At 41.1% G+C, this 26,216-nt stretch overlaps 1 protein-coding gene and 1 pseudogene across 1 annotated transcript in view; both read left to right on the top strand.

The window, feature by feature from the left end:
* The window catches only part of LOC104861537, a 29,080-nt pseudogene extending 26,128 nt beyond the window's left edge, over window positions 1-2,952 (top strand).
* Gmds (GDP-mannose 4,6-dehydratase) overlaps window positions 1-26,216 on the top strand; it is a 520,891-nt gene that overhangs the window by 136,355 nt on the left and 358,320 nt on the right. The gene's annotated exons all lie outside the window — the stretch shown is intronic.

Here is a 26,216-nt window from a genome sequence, read left to right on the forward strand (position 1 = left end):
TTTTTTTTTTTTTTTTTTTTTTTTTTTTTTGTTACTGGGGATCAAACTTGGGCCCTTGTACCTGCAAGGCAGGTGGCAGAACCCCTGAGCTAAATCCCTGGCCCCTAACTGTCATTTTGAAATCTCGAAATCGAAACCATACAGGTGAGGAAGTCTGACTTCTTGCCACCCTGCCAGCTGGGTTGTATGTGCATTGTTAGTGTCCTTCACTGTGAGTTACTGGAGCTGCGTGTGGGACATGTGGTGTGGTGTGGAGTGACGGTGGTGTAGGAGGAGATGTTTCTATGGGTGGGTGGGTGGTTGTGGGGGCTTACGTGGAGCGTCATTAGTGGATACAAATAATTGCTAGATTCTACTTGCCCAAGAGTGGTACTTATTTTTCTGTCGTTGTTGAGGCAAAATACCCTGTGGGTAGACCAGAAAAGCAACAAGAGACCTTCACCTGTCTTTCTGCCTCTTTTATCCCATCCAGACTTCTGGGATTAGGGTGGTGCAAAACCAATCACTCATCTGTAGTGGTTCAATAATCACACACCCTTAACCAGATTCCAGCTTCAATACCTCTGAAAAAGAAAGTCCTACCTCACCTGCATGAGGTTCTGGGGGACATCTACACACAAACCATAACACCGAGTAACCGCTACCTTTTGTCTGAGATTAGAGTTTTAGGAAAGACCTGGAGAGTAAAAGGGCCATAGATTCTTTACTGTTTATGTTTCCTTTTGTCTCTTTTTTACCTTGTACCATTAAGTCTGCATGTCCTGTTAATAGCATTTAATTTCTGTAGGTTTTTTTTTTTTCCTGGACTGTGCCTTTTAAAGATTTACTTCATGCTTGTTTACTAGGAAAAAAGAAAGGCACCTAGATTTTTTTGTTGACTTACTATTTTAATGACCTCAAGACCACCACACATGTCTGAGCTGTTGGTGACTACTGTTTTTATTTCAAAGTTAGCTATTCTTCTCTGCCGCATTCCTAAATTTTAGGCTCAGTAGATAAAGAGGATCAGCATTTGGCTCCTTGGAGTGGCTGGTTATAAATAGACCGGAAAATAGCAACAAGCTGGGCTGCTGCTTCACTAATGGCCCTTTTTCAAATACTTAAAAGCAAATGATTCATCAAATAGAATCACTACAAGCAGAAACCTGCCAATTTGTAGAATTTGACTCCTCCTAATCAGAGTAAGGCAACAGGATGTTGAGTTCCTGCTCTGCACCTGATTAAAGCCAAATGCAGGAGGAGCAGCTGGGAGAAGGAGGAAGCTTGAAGCCGTCTCAGCTGGGGGTAGAGTGGCCACAGAAACTAAGAGGAAAATGATTTTTTCAAAAAATCTTCCACATTTGTTTTATTTTCCATATATACTGGTAGATAAGCACACATTCAGTCTTAGGTTTTATTTTTTTAAAGCAACACTCTGTACTGTTTAAGGAAAATAGTAAATCTATTGATGTATGACTTAGGCAAAATTTCTTCTTTTAAGAGTAGATGTGTTGTTTTCAGATAATTTTTTATCCTAATGGTGTCATATTCTGTCTTTAGGCATTTATTTTAACTTTTAAACAACCACTGAATTCCTTTTATTTAGTATTAGTGATTTCCCTCAGTTAGCGTCTATTTTATTAAAACCTTGTTACCGATAAGGGGCTCTTTGATTTTTAAAATATATATGCTCCTGAATTCATTGAAGTGTTTTTCCATGCTATATCAAAGCATTGGTATTTATTGGTGTTACTGGTATTTATTTTAATATTTTTACAAAGTTAAGCTAAAACTTTGCTCCCCCAAGAATATTTTTTAATTGGAATTCACTGTCCTTTATTTAAATAGTAGAACTGAGAAATTATTAAAATATTTGTTCATTTTTATTTTACTTTTGCTTCTAAAATTTGCTGTTTAGTATTCTGTATGTTATCTTTGATAATCAATATACACATACATGTGTAGTATTTACTCCTGAATTATAACCTTTATGTAAATATAGTTAATGTTGACATATAATGTACAAATTCTCAGGGTTTTCTTTTTTTTTTGCATACTTCTATAATTCCTAAGGATAACCTCCTCAAAATACCATTTTCTTGGGAAAAATGCTATAAATGTATACAGTATCAGTCATATAAACACACTTCTAAGACTTGTAGTTTTCTGGACTTTTGCCAATTTAAAATTTTAGGTTAAACATCAAAAACCAGGCAGAAATGTCCCAAGAAAAAAATCATATACCAATATCAGTTTGAGTACATGAAAAATGTTAAATACAGACTGAATGCAATAACACATAAGAAGGATTATACACCGTGACCAAGTGGGATTTAACCTAGGACTATCCATAGTTTGACAGACCTAATACAGCCAATTAGTAGACCAAAGAATAGAAAACACAATCATTTCTGCAGACATTGAGAAAATCGGACATTTAAAAAAATCCAACACCCGTTTCACACTAGTCCTCAGCAAACTAGGAATGAAGCTTCCCTAGCGGAAAAGGGTATCTACCAAAGGCTCACAGCTGACTGAGTGCACGTGCTCTCTCCAAGGTGAGCAGCAGGAGAAGGCCTGGCCCTGTCCACATCTGTTCAGCAGTGGAGCTTCTCACCCAGGCAAAGAACAGCAGGCAGCCACATTAGAAGGAGGATTGCCTCCATTTGGAGATGATAAACGATTGTGTTCCGTGTAGATGATCCCAAGGAATACACTAGAAGTTAATACAGCTAATTAATGAGTTCAGCAGAGATTCAGGATATAAGACTAATATAGAATATCATTTGTATTTCTGTGCATTGTCAGTGGCCAATAAGCCCACAAAAACGTCATAACCATCAGGGAAGTGTAAATGCAAACAGTGAGATACGCTACTTCGCACCTATGAGGATGGCTGCTGTCAAGGACAGTAATACCAAGGGTGAAGATGTAAGGGAGCTAGAGCCTTACTCACTGCTGCTGTGGGTGTAAAGTGGTGTGGCCACTTTGAAAGCCATCTGGCAGTTCCTTAAAAGGTAGGTAAAGGTTAGGGTTAGAGTTTTTCCAATATGTTCTAATGCCACAATATACTTGTATTATTTTTTATTTTAATTTTTTTTAAATGTTACTTTTTTTTTTTACATCTCTATCACTTTTGATCTTCATTTTTTTGCACAGATGGAACATTTTTGGAACTGTGTGTATCATTTGATACAATTTTTGCTCAGCCTAAATATTTACGAGTCTGGTTGTATCAGCCTGCTGGTAATGAATTTCTCAGTTCTTATTTGTCTGAACTAAAGTCTTTGTTTTGGAAGGTCGGTGGACATACATTAAAACATATATTCTATTTTATATCATTTCTGACAAGTAGTCTTCATTCTTGTCTATTTCCCTGTAGGTCTTTCCCTTTTATTTGTAACATTTTCTCTGTATTGCTAGCTTACAGTAATTCAACTGTGATGTGCTATGGGGTTTTATCCATGTTTATCTTGCGCAGGTTTATTAGTTTTCTTGGATCTGGAGGATTATAATCATCATCACATTATGAAGTTTTAAGTCATTATATCTTGAAATACTGTTTTTGCATTTCAGCAACATTGAGATAACTTGGCTTTTTTGTTGACCATTGAGGCTCTGATCAAAATAAATAGAGCTGACCCTTCTGGGGGGTACAGTAACATTTTCTGATACTGTGTAATTCTACTGGTAGAAATAAAGATCACATTGTTAATTTTCCATTTCTAATTGACATTAGCAGCCTTTATCACATTTCAATAGGCATTTTTGCATTTTTAGTTTCTTTCCTTCATATTTTTATCTCCTTTCTTTCTGATGTTTTGGTTTCAGCAGTGGATTTATTCTTCTTTGCCCTACTTTATCCCATGTTGACACATCTCTGCTGCTTTGAATGTACCAGTGGCTTTTACAAGAACTCCATTGTCTTTTGAGTTAAATCCAGGAGTCCTGGGCTTCACTTAGGATTCTAAGTGCTCTTCCCCCTAGTCCTTCCTATCCTCCCCTGCTTTCCCTCTCCCTCACTCCCCTAGCTTCCAGGGGACCTCCCTGAGCCTCCTAGTGGAGGAGGAGCTTCACCAGGGCTTCTTGTAGCTGTCTTTCCGAGACCTTAGCTGGGCTCATGTCCTTCTTGAGTCCTTTATTTACCAGTACAAAAATTAGAATTCCTTTTTGAGTGTTAGAACTATAAAATCCTTTGAACCGTCTATAGTTATGAATTGTTTTTCTTTTCCTTAAAATGTAGATGGTAAAAAGAAACTCCTTTTATAGTGTTATTTCAAGAGATAAGACTTCTCCTACTTAGACTCAAAGACCTCTTTTTGTCTAAGTGTCTGAGATGTCATTTGCTTGGACACAGGCCCGTACTTGCTCTGATGGGAAATGTACTGTTCATGATTTTCTTCTGCTGTAGGCCCTGATTAGCATAGAATATACTTTTACCCTTCTATCATCTCTTGCAGTGAGAAAACTTTCCTAATATGTTCCTTAAGTTCATTTGGGGCATTGTGAAAAAATGAGTCGAAGTGACAATGTCTGCTTTTCTGTATCTTTGGGAGTCTGGAGATTACCTTCTTGTTTTACATTGTGATGTTCTGTGTCTGTGTACTTCTCTGAGTCATGGAAAGCTGCTGGCTTCTTCAGCAAGGTGATCTTCAAGTCATCATGGACAATAGAATGAAATAGTTTTTATAGTTGAAAGAAAAATAAAAGATGAGTTTTGGAAATTGAGACAGTTGAGGGGGAGAAATGCCGTCCATTATCCAATTTATGTATTTGAGTAGCCTGGCTTTTACATGATTAATGAGCTTGCTTGGTTACCAACACAATTTGAAATGGATGGTGTAGACAGGAGTACATGTGAAGTTTCCCAAGATGAATTGCTAAATGCAACTGACCAGTCAAGAAGTAGAACTTCATATAAATGTGAGCATTTTCCTGTGCTAAGTTAGAATAATAGTGGCACACATTGGATTGTTATAAGGGTTAAATGAAGTGCTGGCTATAAAATGAGATTAACAATAGTTAGCATGTCTTGTTTCCTATTTTATTTTTATAAAGTGAATATCAAATCCAATAACTTGCTTTTCATACAGTGAGTAGTGAAGTAAATAAGAAGAAAAGCAGAAACAAAAAAGAAAATTAATATTTTCGACAGTGCAATGACTTTAAACTTCAAAAACAAAATATAACCAATGTAATCTTCTTTCGTGTGGAAGAAAAAAAATGGAAGCATCAAGAGGAAATTTATGTATTTAAAAGCTTAATTTTTCATAGAATGTTTTAGATGTAAATAACTGGAGAGAGAGTATTCTCTGGAGTGCCCAGGTTTGGGTAAGAATGTCCAAGTTCAGTTGCATCAGCGCTCAGGTGTGACCTCCTAGTATTGTTTACTTTTGGCTGTCATTCACCACGTGTATTTTGCATCCCCTTGGTCTGCTTATCCCCAACCCTACCACACCCCCAAAAAGAACAGAAAAGACTGGTGAGCTCTTCAGGGTTTGGTTTCATAGTGATTGGCGCCTGGTGGAGTCTGAGGCACTGCCCTACTTTTCCTGCCTTGAAGCTGTTGAATGATGAGCGTTCTGCAGTTACCCCACCCATAACAACTTGCTCAGATCAGGCTGTGCCACTATTACTGTTATTTTCTATTGTGTTTTCGAGAGGTCAAAGAATATTGCATGTGGAATTTTCTTTAATGTCATTTCTTTCTGCCCCTAGGAAAAGTTTTAAGAAACGAAATTATATAACAGATTAGTAATTTCCTCCTACATAGAACATACAGTGTGTATTACCTAAAAACAAACAAACAAAAAAGCAGCTTTTTTGGTTACAGAGTAGAAAAGATGGTAGAAATGTTTGGTGGGATGACAGATATTGAATGATATTGAAAAGTGCTTTTTTCAGTTAATATAAAATATATATAATATATAAAGTTAATATAAAGTATACATATAATATTCATTTTTAGGTTTATCTGTCAATACTTAAACATTCTGTCTTATAGCAATTGCTGAGAAATGTGTTACTGAGCAGAGATTTAGAAGTCACTTCTTTCTCTGTCACTGAAGAAATTTGGATTTGATTGTTTCTACATCTCGCGAATGTGACTATGCGACTGGAGGCAGCTGGCTCAGGTGATAGTTGATTTAGAAAGGAGGACTTTACAGTTATTTATTGAGTGGTAACTGAATGTGAAGAAGTCATTATGGTAGAATGAGTTGTATGAGGGGCAACTAGCCTTTGGGAACACCCAGAGGTAAGAGCGTCTGGGGTGAAAGGAACCTTGTTAGAAATGATCAGAGTTTGTGGCACAGAGAAAGTCACCAAAGGAGTATACAGTATTTCAGGAGCAGTCGAAAGGCGTAGCAAGTGGTGTTGAGGATCCAGCTGAGTTCAGAAGCTGGGCATTTAAAGTGTGTGCCAGTTGGTGTGTTTCCGGTGTCTCTGAGGGTTGTACGTACTGCAAGTAGGAATGGAGAAGACAAATGGCTGGCTGTAAGTTGGTTAATGGGAGAGCAAGAAGGTGAAGCAGTGGTCCTGACAGAGTGAAGAAAGTGACAGACCGGGACTTAGGCTTTGCTCTGTTTTACCTAGATTTCTTTTGAGAATAAGCCAACACAACTAAAACTGTTAAACCAGATTTCACATATCAGAATGTTAGTTGATTTAAGTTGTAACTCTGGTCTCTGTCCATTCTAGAACACATAAATTTCTCTCTACTTTTTCCCTTACAGAGTTGAAGTCATAAAGAGGCAATTGTTTTCTGAGAGGTAAATGGCCATTATAGACTGGCTCTGACTAGAATTTTCTTACCTCTAGCTTGGACCATACGGTTGAATTCCCTGAATCCTAGTGTTACTTAACATCTTGCACAAGGTCTTGTATTTTGCGGTAATTTAAAACCTTATTAATCCAGGCCCCATTGAGTCAGGATTTGAGCTGTTCCAGACACAAGCCTTATTAAAACTCACCATAACAGTCGCTGAAAAAAGTTCCACTAAGCAAACTAATAGAGCAAACAAGATTTTAGCTAGGATGTTCAAACTACTTAAAATAGGACTTTGTTTATAAGTACCCTTAAGCACTTCTTAAGTACTTGAGCAGCTCTCGCATACTTATAAATGATCTACACATTCATTGCAGTTCACCCTTATCTAGTTACTAAATCTGTGGATTGATAATGTGTAACATTTTATTAGTGTAATTGTAGTCGTTTAATTTTAAAGATAGGTTTCAGTGGCAAAGGTCAAATATTAGCTGAAATAATTTCCAAAATATTGGTATTAAATCCAAATATGAGAAACACACTTAAAATTTGCTCAGCATTGGGGTGTGTCTTGGCTGATTTTATTCTTTATTCCTTATTTCCATCACTTTTCCACACAATTGTAAGCAGCATCAGTGAAGACTTCTTTCTTGTAACCTAAACAGTGGTCCTAGAAGTCTAGAACTTCCATTTTAGCCGCAAGACCCAGGATGGTTCAGAAGACTTCAGTCAGGAGAATATTGAGCCCACCCCAAAGTACAGAATCTGTGTCATGTCCCCTGTGTCTAGCAGCTCCTGGACTGGCAAGGTTTCTGGAATATAATGTCTGGTAATGTGTAGAAAGACTTAGGATGACACAAAAAAAAAAATTTTTTTTTTTTTTTTGGTACTAGGGATTGAACTCCAGTCCCTGAGCTTTCAAAGCAGGTGGAGGAACCCCTGAGCTGAATCCCCAGCCCAACATTTGTATTTTTAATTAGTTGTTATTATAGAAAATTATAAAATTCAAAAAGTGGCTAAGTTCTGTTCTCAAATTTGGAGTTGTTTTGAAGTAGTAACAGGTAGCTATTTCAAATGGCCTTGGGAGGAGATCAACATACATACAGTTGAGCCCATACATGGCCCTGCACACACTGAGCACACTCTGTACCACTGAGCTACAGCCCCAGCCCTGGTAGTGGCCTCTTGATGGCTTCCATGGCTTGTGATTTCCACTGAGCCTTCTACCCAGAAAATGTTCTCTGGAAGCTTGGCTGCTTTAAATCTACATCTGTCTTTAAAGGGAGTAGGTGTTTTATGACTAATAAACATATTTTAATTGTTGGTCTAATGGAACAGCCTTTCGCTTTGGCCTTTTGGCAATGGGTATACTCTAAAAGGTTTAATGAATAATTCTAAGTGTACAAATGCACATTCAGATTAATTTTTATTTCAGTGACCTCTGAATGCTTTGTCCGCTTTCAGAGAGAAAGCTTCTCCGTAAGCTGAACTATAATGGTGGGACATTTAAGTCTGTACCATTTGATTCAGGATGCCATGTGAATATCCTATCAGCTTGTGGTTGAGGTGCAAGTGCTCTACCACTGAGCTAACCCCAGTCTGTCCTCAGGTCATGATGTAATGTAGAGTGAATGTCTACATTCCAAAATAGCAATACTTAATATTGGCTTTTCACCAGTCATGCTGATGGAACAGCATAAAATAATGGGCATTGGCCCTTGGCTAGGGCCAAGGCTAGGGAAATACTTCCCCTAGCATTTTTGAAAGATGTCAGTTTATTCCTGAGGTGGTTTACATCTTTTGCCATTGCAAGGCATCTTTCAAACTTCAAGAACTTACTAAATTATTTTGTATTCCATTTCTACTGTTGAGATTGTAAGGCAGATGTTTGGTGATTAAGGAAAATGGTCCTGTGCAGCCCCTCATTCCCAGTGAGTCTGACTCAACCAGGTGCCTTTGGAGTTTGCTGCTGCTGCTGCTCCTGATGCTGCCGCCTCTTGGAAATTTCTGTTTTAATTTTTGTCACAGAATTTTTTAAGCACAGTATAAATGACAACCGCTTCTAAATTTATTATTTAATGGCCATATTGCTTTCACTGATCATTGAGTTTGGCAGTACTTTGACTCATTGGAATTTTAAGTGAATTATTTTATTTATGGCTTCCCAATTTGTGAAATTGAAATAATATGTTCTCCCTCCGTAACTCAGAGGGATACAGAGAACATGAAGCAGATCATAGCTACCTCAGCAGGGTTCTGATGCCACATAAATATATATCATCATCATCACCATCCGTCAGGCACATTATCATCATGGTTTTCTCTGTACCCAGAGCAGTTATGACTAAGGCTGTAAATCATCCCATGGTTGGACTCTGATTTTCTCTCTGACATTCCTTTACAAGTGTGTTAGGTTAGGAAACACTCATTTTATTATCATGTGCTCTGTTGTACGATCTTGTCTTGTGCTAGCCAATGTTCTACATGTTCAGACAAGGACTCCTCATTTTAAATGTATTATTTGTTCCCTGACTTTTCATAGTTAGAAAATAGGTTCTTAAAGAATCACAACTTTTCAAAATAACCTGTTATACCAAGAACTTTTCCACGCACAGGTAAGAGTGATAGATCTTCCTTGCATTATTTTATAGCACCACTTTGTGAAAACAATACTTAATTGAGTTTAGGATCCATTTTAGATGGAATTCAAGGTGTTAGCCACTCATTAGGTAGATGTTGAATACAATTTTATTTCAAGTGTAGTTATTTGTATTTTTTTCAATATTTTATTGGTTATTCGGAGTCCTTTGCAATTTTAGAATCTGCTTCTCAGTTTTAGAGATAACATACAAAAGATAAAACTATAAAACTCTTACAAGAAACATAGAAAGCATCTTCAGAATCACAGGTTTGTTGATTGATATTTAGTTATGACACCAAAAAGTACAAGTAGGAAAAGAAAGAAAATATTGATGAATTGGACTTCATCCATATTTCAAAATTTTGTGCTTCAAAAGATGCTATGAAGAAGCTGGGCATGATGGTATATACAGCTATAATCCCAGCACTCTTGGAGGCTGAGACAGGAAGATAGAGAGTTTAAGCCCAGTGTAGGTAACTTAGCAGCTTAGTGAGACCCTGTCTTAAATTGAAAAAAAAAAAGTGAAGGAAAGGGCTAGGGATGTAGCTCACTTCAAAGGTCCTAGATTCAGTCGCCAGTAACACACACACACGCACACACACACACACACACACACTCACCAACTCACATAATGGAAGCTGTTTGCAAAGCTTATATCAAATAAAAGATGCATATCTAGAATATATAAAAACTTAAAATTTAATAACACCAAGATAAATAGTCCAAGTAAAAAGTGGACAAAGATTAGAAGGACATTTCTTAGATTTAAAAAAAGCAAAGATACATAAATGGTGGATGCTATAATTTGGGTCTTAAATGTCCCCCAAAGCCCATATGCTGGCGGTGTGGTTCCCTGACAGTGGGGCCTGCAGGAAGTTCCTTGTGTCTTTAGGAGTGCGTTGTTGAGACGGTCTTAGTCCTTTCTTCTTCCTCTCATCTGTTTCCCCGTCAACAAGGGATTATGCTCCGCCAAGAGTTCCCTACTGCTACCACCCTGCTCCCTCACCACAGGCCCAGAGCACCAGGCCCAGTGGGCTGTGGACTGGAACCTCCACAACTGAGAGCTGAAATGATTTTGCTGAAGTGACGGAACACTGACTAACACACTTTACATCGTTAGTCAGTGGGGCAGTGTAAATAAAACCGCTTCATATCCGGTAAACTGAGCAGAATGCACAAGTGAGATAATGACAAGGCATGGGCAAAGAAACGAGAGGAGAGCCCAGGACACTGCTATAAATCTAGTAAACCTGTGCAGCTACCTTTGGGAGTAGTCAGCAGCTCTTCTTACGAGTCAGCTCGAGCTGCCTACAATCCAGCAACTCCTCTCTTGGTTATCAACCCAGGAGAGATGGAAGCAGAGGCTCACACAAAACCTTGTGCAAAATGTTACAGCAGCATTATTCTAGTAGCTAAAAGAGGGAAACAACCCAAATGCTGGCTGGTGAATGGCTGAACAAAATGTTGCACTTTGATATACAAGGGGTTATTAATTAGCCATAAAAAGAAGCGAAATACTGATACTTGTTACAGTATGGAGGAGACTTAAGCACAACAGGAAAAGAAAGAAGGCATTCACAAAAGATCACTTTGTGTCCAAAATATGTCACAGAGACAAAGTTGAGTAGTGGCTGCCTAAGTGAGGAGGGACAGGTGGAAGTTAGGGGAGTGACTGCTGTGGATACAGAGTTTCTTTTGAATGATTAAGATGTAGTGACTGGACTGTGGTGATAGTTGCAAAAAGCTGTCACTAGTAACCGGGCCTCAGAGAGGTCAGCGAAATATCACAGGGATTTACTAATAGGTTTAAGTACTTACAGATAAATTTTACCACTCATAAAATATATACTTTCTGAAAATATTAAACTCTCAATGGTATCTTCATATATGTGATACGATATGATATGATATGATATGATATGATATGATATGTGTACACAAAAAGCACAGTTGGCTTCCCTTCCTAACACTATTTTGTCCTTGAAATCCGAGGGCCGCAGGTGCATTAGGGCAAGTGTGTGTGCCATTGCACACCTTTCTCCTGGCTGCTTCCGAAGGACCTGAGCTCCAGCACTGGGTAAAGAGAGGTGTGACACCCAGTGCTGTCCTGAGCTTGTGGCTCTCCTCAGGTAGATGTGCTCTGCTCCCTGCTGTTCTCCATTCCCTGTGCAGCATTTGTAGCTTCATTTCACGGAGACATCAGCGTACCCGTCTTGCCAGGGAAATCAAAATCCCACTCTAGCTGGTGCCCACGGCCCAACCAGCCTCTCCCACCCCTGCCTCTCATTCCAGCCCTGGTTCCCCTGGGGTCTGGCCCTTTCTGAGCCTGTTCTCCCACAGTGCTCTCCGGCTGTCCTGTCTGGTGCCCTCTGCCCCCCTCCCTCCCGCCTGCTTTGTGTTCTTTCGACTGCTTACTCTTCCAGATTCGGTGATGTCACCTAGACATCACCAGATGAAATTGTCTTGTCTGAGTCTGCTTCAGCTTCTATTTATTTTCACTTTACACACTTGGAGACTACTTTTCTTTATGTCCGTAATGTTCAATCTTTGTATAGTCTAGACTTTTAAACATATTATACCTTACATTCCATTCCATTTTTCCTCATTAGTGCCATTTTCTTGAAATACACTTTATTTGGTGTTGACAATACCATTGCTACTTCACTTTTATTAACATTTGTTTATCTCTCAGTTTTCAGTCTAACTTGAGGCCCTTATATTTGTTTTCAATATTAATATATTTGCCCTAATGCCTGTATTGCATTTCTTCTTTTATAAGATCTGTGTTCTCCATCTTTTTTGTTTCTTATCTTCATTTTTGGTGGTGTCTCTTAGGGATCTAATTCTCTGTAAGTTGTTTCCCTCCTGAGTTCTGCATTCTAGCTATTTTCTTGGTCATTTCTCAGAAGAATACTTACACCGTTCCATTCCAGGGCCTTAACATATTTTCATCTCACTAATCTTTGCCAGGGATGGAAAGAAATCTTGTGCTTGCTTTTGCTTGCCTGTCAACTTCTACTTGAATCTTAAAGTTTGAACCAAGATAATATCATGTAAAGGTACAAGATTCCAATGATGAATATAACTGTATTGTTTACCTTAAATGTACCAATAAACTTAGTAGAAAAAAATAAAGCTTGCAGAAATAATTTATATGTTTGTTACTAACTCATTACGCCTTTCTTATTAGCATTTTTCTGAATAGTTGCCATTAATTGCACAGCTAATGTGCTGAACATGGTTTAGACTAATTATAATCTTTATCTTCACTGAGCAACTTGCTTATTTGTACGTTTTTCTGCAGTTCTTCCTAAGAAATATTTTGCATTTAGTGGCATCATATTTAAATCTTGTTTTAAAAAGTAGTTTTCCTTTATGTTCTCTCTTAATGTTATATCTCAACTCTAGGGTCATAATCTTTTCCCTCAGGTTTTCATGATTATTGCTCTGTTTTTAGCCTTTATATTTGTCTTTTCTCTCCCTATCACACACCTTCTTTCTTCTCCTTTTCTTTTCTTTCTATATTTCTTAATAGTGTATTCATTTGATTTTATTCTGTCTCCCCCCCACTCCCGGGAATGGAACCCAAGGAGTAGGGAATGCCAGGCAAGTATTCTACCACTCAGCTACATCCCTCACCTTTGTTTGTTTTTGATTTTTGTTTTTTGAAATAGCATTTCACTAAATTGACCAGGCTGGCCTTGAACTTAGATTTCCTAGCCTCAGCCTCCAGAATAGCTGGGATTACAGGTGAATGCCACTGGGTCCAATTTCCTTTATATTTATCCCTTTCACCAGGAGTTTGGGTATATGTGGTCTACCATCAGTATTCTTGCATGGCACTTAATGGGTCCTTTATCCACAGGGAAAATTTTCATTCTATTTATTCCTGCTCTTTCATCCATAAATTTTTATACAGTGAATCTCCTGAATGTGGTGTTGTTTCTTATTTTTTCTCTACATTGAGGTCTATGTTCAGTTGATCTTCTAAATCAAAAATTTGATTTTCCTCCATGTTCACTTGTTTGCCTAGGGTCTTCCCTAAGTTACTGGCTTTAGCCCTGGGAGCTTCTTGGGCCTGAACCTATTTTCCATGATGGCTTCTCCCTGCTCTAAGGTGTGGGGTGTTTAGGAAGGGCCTTTTAATGGGTACTGAGCCTACTTTCCCCTCCTCCTGTATGGGTACTGATGTTCCTGCAGGGTCCAAGGCTCTTCCTGCCTGCTTCTGCTTAGAGAGGGAGGTGCACACTGGGTGGTGTTGGCAGTCAGTGAGCGCCTCAGCACAGGCAGTCTCATTTGCTCTCTCCAGGGGGGCTCTGCCCACCAAATGGCCAGCGGGGATGAGTTCCTCAGGGGTCCCTGGGCCAAATGGTGGCCTTCCTCTGTGGGTGCATCCCTTGGAAACAGACGCGAGGTCACGACCCCACTGGGAACACTGAGGATGCTGAGTGAGACCTTTCTGTTTCTGCATTCTGATGCCGTTTTCCCAGAGCAGACATCCCAGAGCTGTGAAGCTTCTGGTTTCTTAAGAGCAGCCAATGGCAGGGACCGCATTCCTTCTGCAGGGCCAGCTTTGCAGCAACCCCGCTTTTTCTGCATTGATGCTGCCCCAGCCCTTCTGTCAGAGCACATTGAGTGGGAAGAGGGGGAAGCAGCTCAACGGAGACCCCCTGGCCAGGCTGACCACCTGTGGGTATCAAAAGATGTGCTGGAAAATGAGCGCTGTTCCAAGGAAAAGGCTGGCATCTTGCGCTTTGGAAATCTGCCTAGGTAGCATGTCAGAAGAGCTTGCTGTCCCCAGTCTCTGTTCTCCCTCATCTGACTAATGGAATTCTCAATTTTTGTGTGAGTACACGTCCTTCCACAATAGGTGTATTTTTTATTTCGCCTCTTAGCTGTGTTTACATTCTAAGAAGTTGCTTTCAGTAGAACTGATGTGTGCAAACTCCTTGGAAGAATTAAAAAAAAAGAAGGGAGTGCTGGGCCTTTAGCTCAGTGATAAATTATGTGCTTAGCAAATGTGAGGCCCTAAGTTTGATCCTAAGCACACACCCTTCAACACAAAAAAAGATGAAGAATACCTAAATGGAAAATAATTCTGGCAACATTCATTCATCCATTTGTTACAGCATCTCATATAGCTCAGGCTAAACTTGTGTTCCTCCTGCCTCAGCCTCCCAAGTGTAGGGATTACAGGTGTGTACCATACCCAGTTAAATTTCGAAATGAGAATTGGGGGCTTAAGTGCAACAGTGGGTGGAAAACATGTGGTCCTTAATAATTGGAGATTTTCTACTAGCCCTGTGTACCAACTGGACTTACACAGTTGAGAAAGAAACCAGCTTTCATCTCATCTAAGCTTTTTGGCCACTCTTCTGTGGGCCAATGCCAACAGTGTAAGAGCACAGCAGAGAAGAGGGCAGGAGAAAGGGCAGTGTGGAGTGGCCACCATCTTGCCGGTCCATCCCGTGATCACGTGGTTTCTGTTGGCTGCAGTGTGGAGCCAGCCAGGTGGCTGGATTTATGGGCTTGTTGGGGTTTATGGAGTGACTTCTTGAATGACTGTGCTGCAGTCTGTGTTTCGTTTGCACCAGCTCAGCACTGCTTATTCTTGCCTGAACAGCCTGATGACACACGCTTTACAGTGCTCATATGCTCTGTAGTTTTCTGTTGAATGTGCCCTCCTCTACTCTCCAGGGCTGCTGTCAGTATTTTTGGTAATTTTATGTATGGTGTGTTCCACATGATGTTTTAAAGTTGGAGCATGAATGAGTACAATCCTCATCTCTTCCTCACCCTAGAAATCCTCTGTGCCTCTGTGATCCACGTCCTGCACCCTGTCTAGCAGAATCGCCCTCTGTCTCCCACAGCCTAAATGCCACTTCCTCTTCAAAGCCTCTGTGCTTATCAATAACCTGTAGCTCTTACTGTGCATTGAATAGATCGTCATGTTCTTATTTCTTTTCATGTTTGTGTTCCAGATATATTGTGGCTTTCTTAATGACAAAAATCACACTTTCTTTGTCTTTCCATTCCCAAACTCTGCAGGGTGACTGACCTTGGTAAATGTCCAATAAATGTTTGTTGAAGAGTTATTTATGGCTTGCCTTCTTGGCACTTGGTGAAAATTATAAGCTTAGAAACTATGGAATAAGCAAATCATTTCCCTCATGGGAAAGCTGAAACACTAAGAATTATTTTCCAAAGAGATGTTAATATCACCTAAGAATATAGTCTTCTACTTTTACAAACTAATTTTATATCATGATTTATGTACATTTGTCTTGTTGGAAGAGAGAGTTCGAAAGATGTGCTCATATCTGTGGATGTGTTGGGACTTGATAATCCATGCAATTTTTAGTGTGAAGAGAACAAGAAAATGGAAATGCACATTTACATGTCTTGGGAGCCAAAGAATCTGAGCAAAAAAATGAAGCAACAAGGAAATTATTCAGATTCTTTAGTACGTACTTAAGCCAGCTCTTAAATTCCTCCTCTGTGAGCTGCTCATACATCACTTCAGTGAAGCAGTGTGGCGGTGGAACGTGTCAAAGTTTACTATTTTCAGCTCCTTCCAGCACTAAAGGAGAGTGTTTTTAAGCCAGGCATGTAGGGTTCCCTGACAGGTGGAAGGGCAGGGGGTTGCGGTGTGGATGATCATAGATGGCGATGATAGCCCAAGCTCACTGCCCAGGAGAAAACTCACCCCGACTTCCAGATACAAGATTTCTTTCAGGCCAGCTCAAACCTCTTGACCCTTTTGGCCCTGTGCTTTTAAGAGAAGGAGCCATTAAAGATTAAAGTTCTGGAGATGAAATGAAGAAGAACATTCTAACTTAACTTCTTACATAAAACTCTGTGAACAGTTATAAACTAGGGGCTTCTGATATGTTTGAGAATGAAGAACAAAGAGATAACAAAAGGTGATTCTGAGGAGATAAATAAAAAAACCCGATATACTTTGTATTCTCGCTTGATGGAAATCCTTTTCTCTTTGTGGTTAAGGTTTTGGGTTTATTTTAGCAGCTGCCAGCTCAGAAATGTGCCGCGCAGCTCTGCGGTGCCAGGCCCCTGCCCCAGGGAACAGCCGAGGGCCAGGGTAGAACTTCCAGAGGGCAGGAGCTATCTAGTTCAGCTCCGATTTAGCCCAGAGCAGAAGAGGCTCAAGTGGTGGGGAATTCGCCACACAAAGAAAGTGACAGTGAAACAAAGTCCTGCTGCCCTAAGGACAAGATCACCAGGACTAATGTATCTGCACATAGTTCTCAGTACCACCTTTGTCCCGGGTGCTGTTCTGGGTATTTGGGGCTTGAGAATGACTTCACAAGCATTTGTACCAGGTCTTCTTCCACTACCTCCGCCTACTGTGCTCTCTTACACTTGCGCCTGCAGGGTGACTGTTGGAGGATGACCCGCGTCAGAGTGCTGTGACCACAGAGCTGCTTTCTCTGCTATGGGAAGAACCTTCATGAGGGCGGTTGCCTTCCCTGCCATGCAGGACCGAGTGCAGAGCAGCTCCCAGTCTAGCTTCTCACTGTACTCATAAATCTCCAATTCTGTGCTTTAGAGGCATAGAGTGTGACCCCTCTGCATATGAGCTGTTTCCTTCCCTTACTGAGTATTTGCTGTGCATTTAGCTTCCTGCCCTGCTTATTTGGGCCATGGGACCCCTGAGGCTGGGCCCAGCCTCCTGTGCCCAAGAGGATGGGTGCTGGCAGCAGCAAGGAGCAGTTTCCATCCCTGCCTGGAGCAGAGGAGCAGCCACTCCTTCTGCCCCTGCTTGTCTAGGGTGGCGCAAAGTGTGGAGCACACTCTGTGGGAGAAAGTGCTCTTGTTATCTGTGGTCCTGAAAGTTGCTTTGGTATAATAACAGTCAGTGTATTACATATTTCTAGGTGACAGGGGAGCATTTTAGGAGTATAAAAATTAAAAGGTTCTATACTGTGATGTTTGAATATCCAGAAAAACCAACTCACTTCCTTGTCAAGGACCTTCCTGCCGAAATAAGTGTCTCTAGTTGCTGGGGAGTTGCAGCAACTGGCTGGGTTCTGAATGTGCTGTCCACAGATTCTGAAACAGACAAGGAGGGATGCCAGAGCCTGGGGAGTGGCTTAATCTGTCACATGTGGCACAGTCACCTTTGCCACCATACTTCTGCAGCTTGTGCAGCAGGCCCAGGAGAAGAGCTCTCCCCAGCGCCTGCAGAGTCCTGGACACTCAGAGCTCAGTGTCTAAGACTAGGCGAAGTCTCCTGAACCCTTTGAAGTTTTCCGAGTGTTACTTACTCTCTTGCTCTGAGTGAAAAGCAGAGCCTTTCTTATGTGAGACTGTCCAGGTTTCCTTCTCACCCAGGAGCAAACCCCGCTACCTTTGTTGTTTGTTTCCCATTGTCCTAACCATGGGCCAGCCTGGCTGCTCTGATGTAGAATTTTGCACACGTACCTGCTTCATCGCAGCTCTTCCCCACTCTGCCCCTCTTCCTCACACAAGAGGGTGCCAGTTCCTGCACTCTGTGCTTCCAGTTGTTCAGCTTTATCCTCTTTTCCTGTCTTTTGAGTTACACTGGACTTCTTTGATGGTAAAATATTACAGGAGCCACTAGATCATAACTGGTAGAATGTTCCTGTGTCCCATTGACTTTCTACCATGCCAGTCGTACCATGTAAAATAAACTTTCCTAACCTTTCTCCACCTCCACTCTCAGGACATTGCTGTAAGGAAACTCTGTGCTTATGCCCTTTTATGCTGAGTCCTTGGTGCAGGAGTGTCATCTGCAATCTGGGGCCACCTTTTCTGTCTGTTGCCACCCTCTCAGTGTCACTCTTCATAAGCAACTGGGCCATGTCAGCTTAGGAGTGTATCTGTGTGTCTGTGTGTGTGTGTGTGTGTGTGTGTGTGTGTGTGTGACTTCTTTACCTGTATTATTTTTCTTTTCTTTGCCATTTTTAATATTCTTTCTTCTAACCTAGATAACTAACATTTAAAATATCTCTAATTCTATCTTTCATTTACAATGCTGATTTGTTTTATTTTTAAGCATTAATAACCTTTAAGGGCCCTTGTAGCCATCGAGCCCAGGTTACGTATTTGGACAGTGCAGTGTAATTATGCATTGTTAGATGTGTAGTTTGTGGCGTTGTTGCAGATGGCGTGCACACTCCTGAAATACACACAGAGAGTTCTCCCTGAGCAGGACTTGCTTGGGGGAGCCCAGGGCTCAGGGCATGGAGCCACTGAGAGGGAGTGAGGGGAGCGCTTGTGTCCCTGAAGGAGGAGCTGGGGGTGGGGCTGGAGAGGCCAAGATAGGCAGCTGGAAGGAGGACAGATAAGTACTTCTCTCCTTTCCAGTGGTATTTGTGTGTTTATTTAATTGGGTTCTGAATGAAACTTGTTCATGTAAAAGCTACATTACATTATTGTATCTATGAGAAAATATACTCTGAATTATGAAAATCTGTCCTAAAACTATATTCATACTAGCAGCCTGATTCTCCGTTCAGCCTCCCTGTTTTTATAAAATGAATCAGTTTGGTATTCAATTGCATAGAAAAGCTGGGCCACCAAATCTGTGCATCTGGCTTGCCGTTATAGGAAATATTATAAATATTATGCATTAGAAGAAACATTAATATAAAGTTTTGTGGGTGCATGCGTTGAGTGGTTTAGTTGTTTCCCTTAGAGTATTATTTTCCCCTAGTGCTAATGCCAGCCACACTGCTTATTAACTGTGACCACAGGCGAGCTCTTAATTACTCTGAGCTTCAGTTTCCCAGATGTAAAGCAGATAGAACAGTAGTCCCTGACTCACAGACTTGTCCTGGTACCTAACTGCAGAGTGCTTATAAAGCTGTTGGCCCGGTGTCTGGCGCATGGCGAGTTTCAGACACTCCCAATGACTGACTTCTCCTGCAGCCTCCACCTCTGTGCATACTACATTTCTATTATCATGTTTAATTCCTTTGTGTGGTGATGACTCTCACTATTTAAAAGCATAGCTCTGTATTTCCCCCACTTTATTTCATGTCCTTCTTCCATACTGCTTATCACTATTGCATTTATTTTGAGTTTTTATTTCTTTATGCTGTCTATCTTCTCACTTGAACAGAAGCTCTACAGGGCTGGGCTTTCTGCTTGCTGTCTTCCCTACTGCATCTTGGTGCCTAGAATGGTGCCAAGGCTTGAGGTTGCTCTAAATATGTGCACTGAGTGAACATGAAGAGTACTTGGAGACCTTCGGGTGGTTTTGTAAGTACTGTCTCTTGGTGCATCTGGAGTTACAAGTGAAAGTAAAATGCAATGAGTGAAAATTCCATACCTCAAAGATAGTACAACTTTCAATGGATCTTAAATTCTGGGTGTATTTTAAACTTATGTATATAAATAGAAAGGAACAAAAATAAATAATGAGAAAGGTTTTAAAATTCCTTTCCCACATTTAGTCCTAGTCTTCCAGTTTCTCTGGGCACAGCAGGGAAAGAGTGAATGGGCTGTCTTTGTATATCTTCGTCCACTCTCTGGTGATTGCTCCAGGCCTTCTCTGCTCCTCAGCATCTGAGCAGTGGTGAAGCTTCTGGCACAGCTGGCTGTGGCTGCTGTGTGCAGCACAGGGCACAGGCCCCAGCCCTCATGGTGGAGGGTGCCACACACTCCAACAGTGTGCCTTCCTGCCTGGCTGCTAGCTTGTGATGCTTTCCTGGTGTAGTGGGAAGAGTGTAGCACTCCCAAAACCCTCTTTGAAAAACTGCTGTACACAGCTTCTCTGCTCAGCCACCGTCATTCTTCTCTTACCCTCCCCTCGTCCTCCTTACTCTCAAACTTGATGTAGCTCAAAGCTAAAAAAGTTTTAAATAGTAGGTTAGAGATTATCCTGAAAGCTAAATTCCTTTAACCAAATACCCCTGAGAGCTCCCCACACCATTAAATTAATAGCAAGGAATAGAGAGATAAGCAAAATTGATGGCAAGATTTAAGCTTGTGACAGAGATTTACAGGCATTATGATCTGGTGGTCTCAAAAGGTCCTTCCTGTAACCTGTGTTCTGATTCTTTGTTGCAAAACTCAGCCTTCGTATAGAAGCCTGCAGATAAGCTGCTGATTCGTCTTTGTGATTATGGAGCACTGCATTCTTAGCAGTCATATCCCTCCTTCCCTTCTCTCTCCCTCCTCTTTCTTCCTCCCATCTGTCTGTCTGCCTGCCTGCCTCCCTCCCTCCTCTTTCTTTTTTAATAGTACTAGGGACTGAACCCAGGACCTCATGCATGCTAGGTAAGCACTCTTCCACTGAATTATACCTCTAGAACTTTGTAAAATTTTGATTTTGAGACAAATTCTCACTAAAATTACCTGTGCTGGCTTCAGAGTTGCAGCCCTATTGTTCCGATCTCCCAAGTAGCTGGGATTACAGGTGTGTACCATCCCACTGGACTTTTAATTTTAAGTCTGTCTTTGCTCTCATCAGGGTAGTGAAAGTCTAGATTTCACAGAGAAAGCAGAATCAGATGGTTTAAAAATGGAAGTTCTGGATTATGGGTGCCAGGTTTTGAAGCCTCACAGTTTTGTCTGTTACCACACAGAGTATCAGCACCTGGTAGTGATGGCATATATTGTTTGCATGTTATACCTGTCCCAGCTGCACTGGTACCTCCCCAAGCAGTTAATCTGGGAAGAGCCAAGAGTATTCTCAGGTAGGGAAAGCAGGTAACTGTCCTCTTTTGACTTTAGCAAACTCAAAAAAGCATCATTTACAGATTACCTATGAGTCAAGAAATCCTCTTATTGCAATAAATCTTAAAGGAAAATGGTGTACTTTTAAATAAAGGAAATGTTGAAACTTGAAATTATAGGCACTCACTAGTTTTCGAGGACTATTTATCAAGCTGTCATAAATGTGCCAACCTATCAAAGCTGAGCTTTGTCCATCCCGGAGGAATGAGGTAGTGCCATTATAAAGTGGAAACGTGCCATTTCCCAGGTACCAAGCGAGCAAGTCCTCACTTGGAGCCAGGCGCAGATTCTGACTTGCCCCGGTAGAGGCGCCAAGGCAGCAGCTCCGCTGTTCTGCAGCTAGCTCTGAGGAGCCCAGCGCTGAGGGGCTGCCCCTGCTTGTTCGACACAGCCCGCCCCCTTCCCTTGCTCCTCTTGAGTGTGTGTATTTTTGGCAGCATCCCCGATGTATTTAGGGTTGAAGGAGGATAGGAGTCCCCCAAAAATGTGCCTATTCTTTTGGCATTTGTCCTTACTGTGTGTCCTTACTGTGTATTTTAGACAGACTTGTGCCTTTCTTCAATCTTCATTTTTGGGATTTTGGTAACTATATGATCTCTGCGTATGAGTCAGGTTCTTTTTGAAATCTGTTCCACGCTCATTCTGGCTATTTTAAAAAATAGATTTCTTGTTTTTAGCTCATGTTCCTTTACCCCTTGGTCCTTTGAGATCCAGTTTTAAAGGCAGTGTTAAAGAGGTATATCTAAAAAGCATATCCATTGTGTTACTTTACTTTCATTTTCTCTGGATAAATTCTTCCTTAGTTGTGGGATTTATGGATCTTATTCTTGACATTATTAATAATGTTTTAAAATTTTTGGTTTATGATCTGTGGGTATAGCTCAAGGCTTACATGGCATTCTCATGTGCCTGAGTTCAATTCCCTAGTACCAAAAGGAAAACGAATTATTTGCAAATTTATATGAGGCAGAAGTCTTACCCTGCCCCACCCATATGCCATACTGTTAATGGTCCTGTGGTTACTCCCACTTGAGTATAGGACAGTCTAGTCCAGAGCCATTTCTTATGGCAGCTTAAGATTCCATCCAGCAGTGATCTGGAACTCTAACAGGTCTGTCCCTGGCCAGGCCACCAGGCATCTCAGAGCAGAGCCTCACTTGCAGCTTTGAGGCCACTTGCCTCTGTTCTGAGACACTGAAATTGATGATGAAAAGCCACGTATCGCCATGCATGACTGTAGTCCCAGTTGCCTGAAGCTGAGGCAGGAGGATTGATTGCTTAAGCCCAGTTCAGGACCAGTCTGTGCTATGAGAAAACTCCAATCTCAAATATATATAAATAAAACCTTTACAAACTCAGGGTTTCCCCATTGTGGAGGGAGGAGGTCTGCTTCAGCCCTTGGATGGAAGCAGGAAGTCTGGCTCAAGTTTCCCTCACTGGGAGCCCACTGAACCCTGTTATCCTCTTACCTCTGCTGTCTCCAGCCTGGAGCTCCCAACAGGCTTGTGGCTTCATCCTCACTCTGTTTGTGTTCCCATAACTTCTACTGTTTGGGTCTGGCCTACACGGACATGTCTTTTTAGTATTTGCTCTGTACATGTCATCCTTGTTATGCTTAGAGTGGCAATGAGGGGGACTTGTGACCTCTGTGTGTGTGGCCATGTGTGTACCGTGAAGAGTCATTTATTTAAACCAAGGTGTTTGAACTTCATCTGAAAGCTCTGGGCAGCCACAACTCTTTAGAAGGGTGGGATCGATTAGATTTTTACACTGCTGAATGATTATTCTGGCAGTGTGGAGGATGGATTGTAGAAAGGCTGACGGAATGCTGGGAGACCTGGCACCTCCAGGGCAGAGGGTCATGAGTGGCCCAGGTTTGATGGGTTGCACTATCTGCAGTGCATTGGGAGATGCCTGGAGGCCCTTGGGCCTTGGCCCAGCAATGATGCCTCTTATGCTGGCACTCAGTGGCTCTTCTGAGTAGTGAGTGTTGGTTTTCCTTTCCTGTCCTGATCCTCAGTTACTGTTGACTAGGAGCTTGCATGGTTTTCTCAGTTACATAGAAAAAATCAAGACTAGAAAATATTTTAATAATTAGCAGAAAGAAACTGAGGCTTAGCAAGGCTGATTTCTTTACCTATTGGTTATTGGGAAGATAAGGACTAGACCTCATAATGTGAGTCATTTGCTACATTTTTATCAGTGCCAACACTCTGTAGTGCCACTCGTGGTTCTTTGGGTGCCAGGCATTCTTAGTGTTTTGTCTGTGTTTTAGTTTGTTAGATCTGGGATGGCCTGGTCTTTGTCACTGATTCTGCCCATGAGTTCCAAGTGGGACTTCAAGAGGTGGTACCTGCCTTGTATCTTCTGGAGCAGGAGAGAGCTCCACAGCTGGCCCTTTCGCCAGCTGCTGCAGCTCCCGGTACTCTTCTCTATGTATCCGGCTGTCCTCTTCGTCACTTGGAGTCCTGTCTTTCGGCCTCATCCTTTTCTTTCTTGAGAATAACTTAAATTTTGTTCCATTTTGGTTTTTCCCTCTTTTCCTCCTTTTGCTCATGAAAACAGAAGGCAAACTAATTTGCCACACAGCTTGCTTTGAGTACCTGCTTATTCTTCCCATGGCTTTAATAAAATGTGTTCTATAAAACACGTTGGTCTCTCATGAAGTGAGTACTTACCTTATTTAAAAAAACTTTGGTACCTTTTCTCCACAGCCTAGATATTCCTTCCCAATATTTCTGCTGAACCTGATACTGTTTGTGGAAGAGGGGAGGTCAAGGGAAAAGAGAGTCTGGGAAGGAAAAGAACCAGCTTATTTTACCTGATAATATGATGTTGCTTTGGCCTCCTGGGTGTGCCTTACTTACAGACACTAACATGAAGTGAGGTATCTGTCCTGCCTATAGGGTTAGCTGGCATTTTTGTTTTGTTTTTTTATTACTGGGAATCTAACTCAGGACCTTGAGCATGTGAGGCAGGTGTGGTGCCACTGAGCTAAATTCCCAGCCCTTAGCTGGCTTTCTGACTTCATGCACCCTTCTCTGTGGGTACTTGAGGCCTCCACCATTGTTCCCTTGGCCATTTTATAGCTTCTCAGGCTTGTTGAACCATATCCTTAAGTTCTAATTTTTTTGTACTGTCATGTTGTCTGTTGACTAAAGAATGACTTGCTATGTAGGTACCCAGGTCAATGTTCTGTTCTTGCTGTAATGTTCTAGTAATCCCCATTCAAATGTTATAGAAGTCATAAAACGACAGTAGAACTTCATAAGAATAAAGGTTGTATATTATTTTCTGTGTTTCTGCCTTCTTATGCCCAACTGAAGTGACTTGTCATTAGCTGATCTGTACAGAGATAACATTATCATAATGTGGGTGGAACTTTAAATTCTGTAGTCATCTGTGGATTATCATCAATTAATGTTTTGACTTCCTTATTTGGTATTTTAAGGTTCTTGACTAAGAACCCCTGATACAAATGATCCCTCCAATTTCTCCTGCCACCACCTCTCCCTGTGAGCTGGTGGGAATGTTAGTCATCTTGCTAGTGTGTGATTAGAAGATGCTTCCAAAGATTATAAAGTTGTGAAGATTATATAATGCATTTCAAAGCCAATTTGGTTGCATCCCAGTTTCAGGGAACAACTCTATAGTCACATTAATGCCTCACTGTGCTTAAGTTATGTTTGGTGCTCTGTCTTTGTGGTCAGGAGTCTGCTGAGTGGTTTGGACCATAGAATAATAGATTGTGGAGAGCTTGTGGCTGTGGCTGGGTGTGGGTTGCAGCAGAAATTTAAGAGCTCTTCTTCTTTAAGCACGTTCCAAAATACTGAATATCTGTTACTACCCTTCAGTGTAGAACAGATGTTCTTAACTTCTCCTTGCCATGAATTCTTTCAATAACTTTGTGAAACCTAATCCTGTTCACAGAATGTTTTAAAACAAAATAATTAGTATTGCAGAGGAACGCGCTCTGTTGATACTCTAGCGCTTCACATTTAGCAGGCAGACTTGTGCTGCAGCACTGTGCCACGACACATATTGTTCCAGGCCTGGCAGTGGGGCTGGTCACCACTGGCACTGAAGCAGCGAGGGGGACACAGGTGACATTTCAGGACACCTGCAGCACTTGTACCATCATGTGGAGTGGCTATTGTCTGTGGTGGTGCAAAGGCCACAGGACATACTATTACCACTACAGATTGAAGGACATTTTAAGTTGAAGGGAATTATGAAGTTTCATATAGAATTTAACGAAAATAGGTATGTAGTTTTCCTACCCAAATCTACATATCTTCCCGACTTTCATCCGTAGACCTCATGGATCCTTGTTTGACCCCACATAATTTATTTCTTTAGGTAGGCTGATTCATTATTTCTGCTAATCTGTAACAATTCTCCAGGAGTTTCACTCCAGCAAAACTGCATAGTTTCTTCTGTGTCATTCATTCTCTCATGCAGAAATCATGATAGGATTCTCTGTAGCACCAGCCGATAAGCCTGTGAAGTGGGCAGAGAGGGCACAGGTGGCTGCAGTGGCTCATCTGTGATCCCTGAATCACAGGAAAAACTAGGAGACTTGGCTTAACGTTTGTGTTAAATTAATTTTAATGTATTAAAGCAAATCAATGTCTGTTTGAAACTTAGTTAATATTTGTTTTAGAGAAAGCACTTTCAGAAAGACTTTTAAGGAATGAGCCCAGAGTTTCCTGAAAGATATGAAAGTGGCCAAAAAAAAAAAAAAAAAAAAAAAAAAAGTGAATTGCAACAGAGGAAAAAGCAAATACCAGCATTGAGAAACAAAGACTCTCAAACTTTAAAGAAAGACTCTGGGGCAACTTTAAAGAAAGACTCTGGGGCAACGGGTCTCCCTTTCGACTGTAATAAATGAGAGTCGGCAGAGTCAATAAGATTTATAGTGAGGTCAGTCTTCCAGAGCAGGAGCTGAGCCTTTACAAAAAGCAAAAACTTTCCAGTGCTCTGAGAATGGCGCACCCTATGTCTTGTGTACTCTGATCACTAAAAATATGAACTCATGCAAACAGTCATTACTGGTATAGGACAGATGCTTTCTGTCCTCCTCTTTACTGAGCAGAGATGGAAGGT

This window comes from Fukomys damarensis, unplaced genomic scaffold (genome assembly GCF_012274545.1).
Source record: "Fukomys damarensis isolate Sample0158 unplaced genomic scaffold, DMR_v1.0_HiC HiC_scaffold_10, whole genome shotgun sequence".
In the NCBI taxonomy this organism is placed as follows: domain Eukaryota; kingdom Metazoa; phylum Chordata; class Mammalia; order Rodentia; family Bathyergidae; genus Fukomys; species Fukomys damarensis.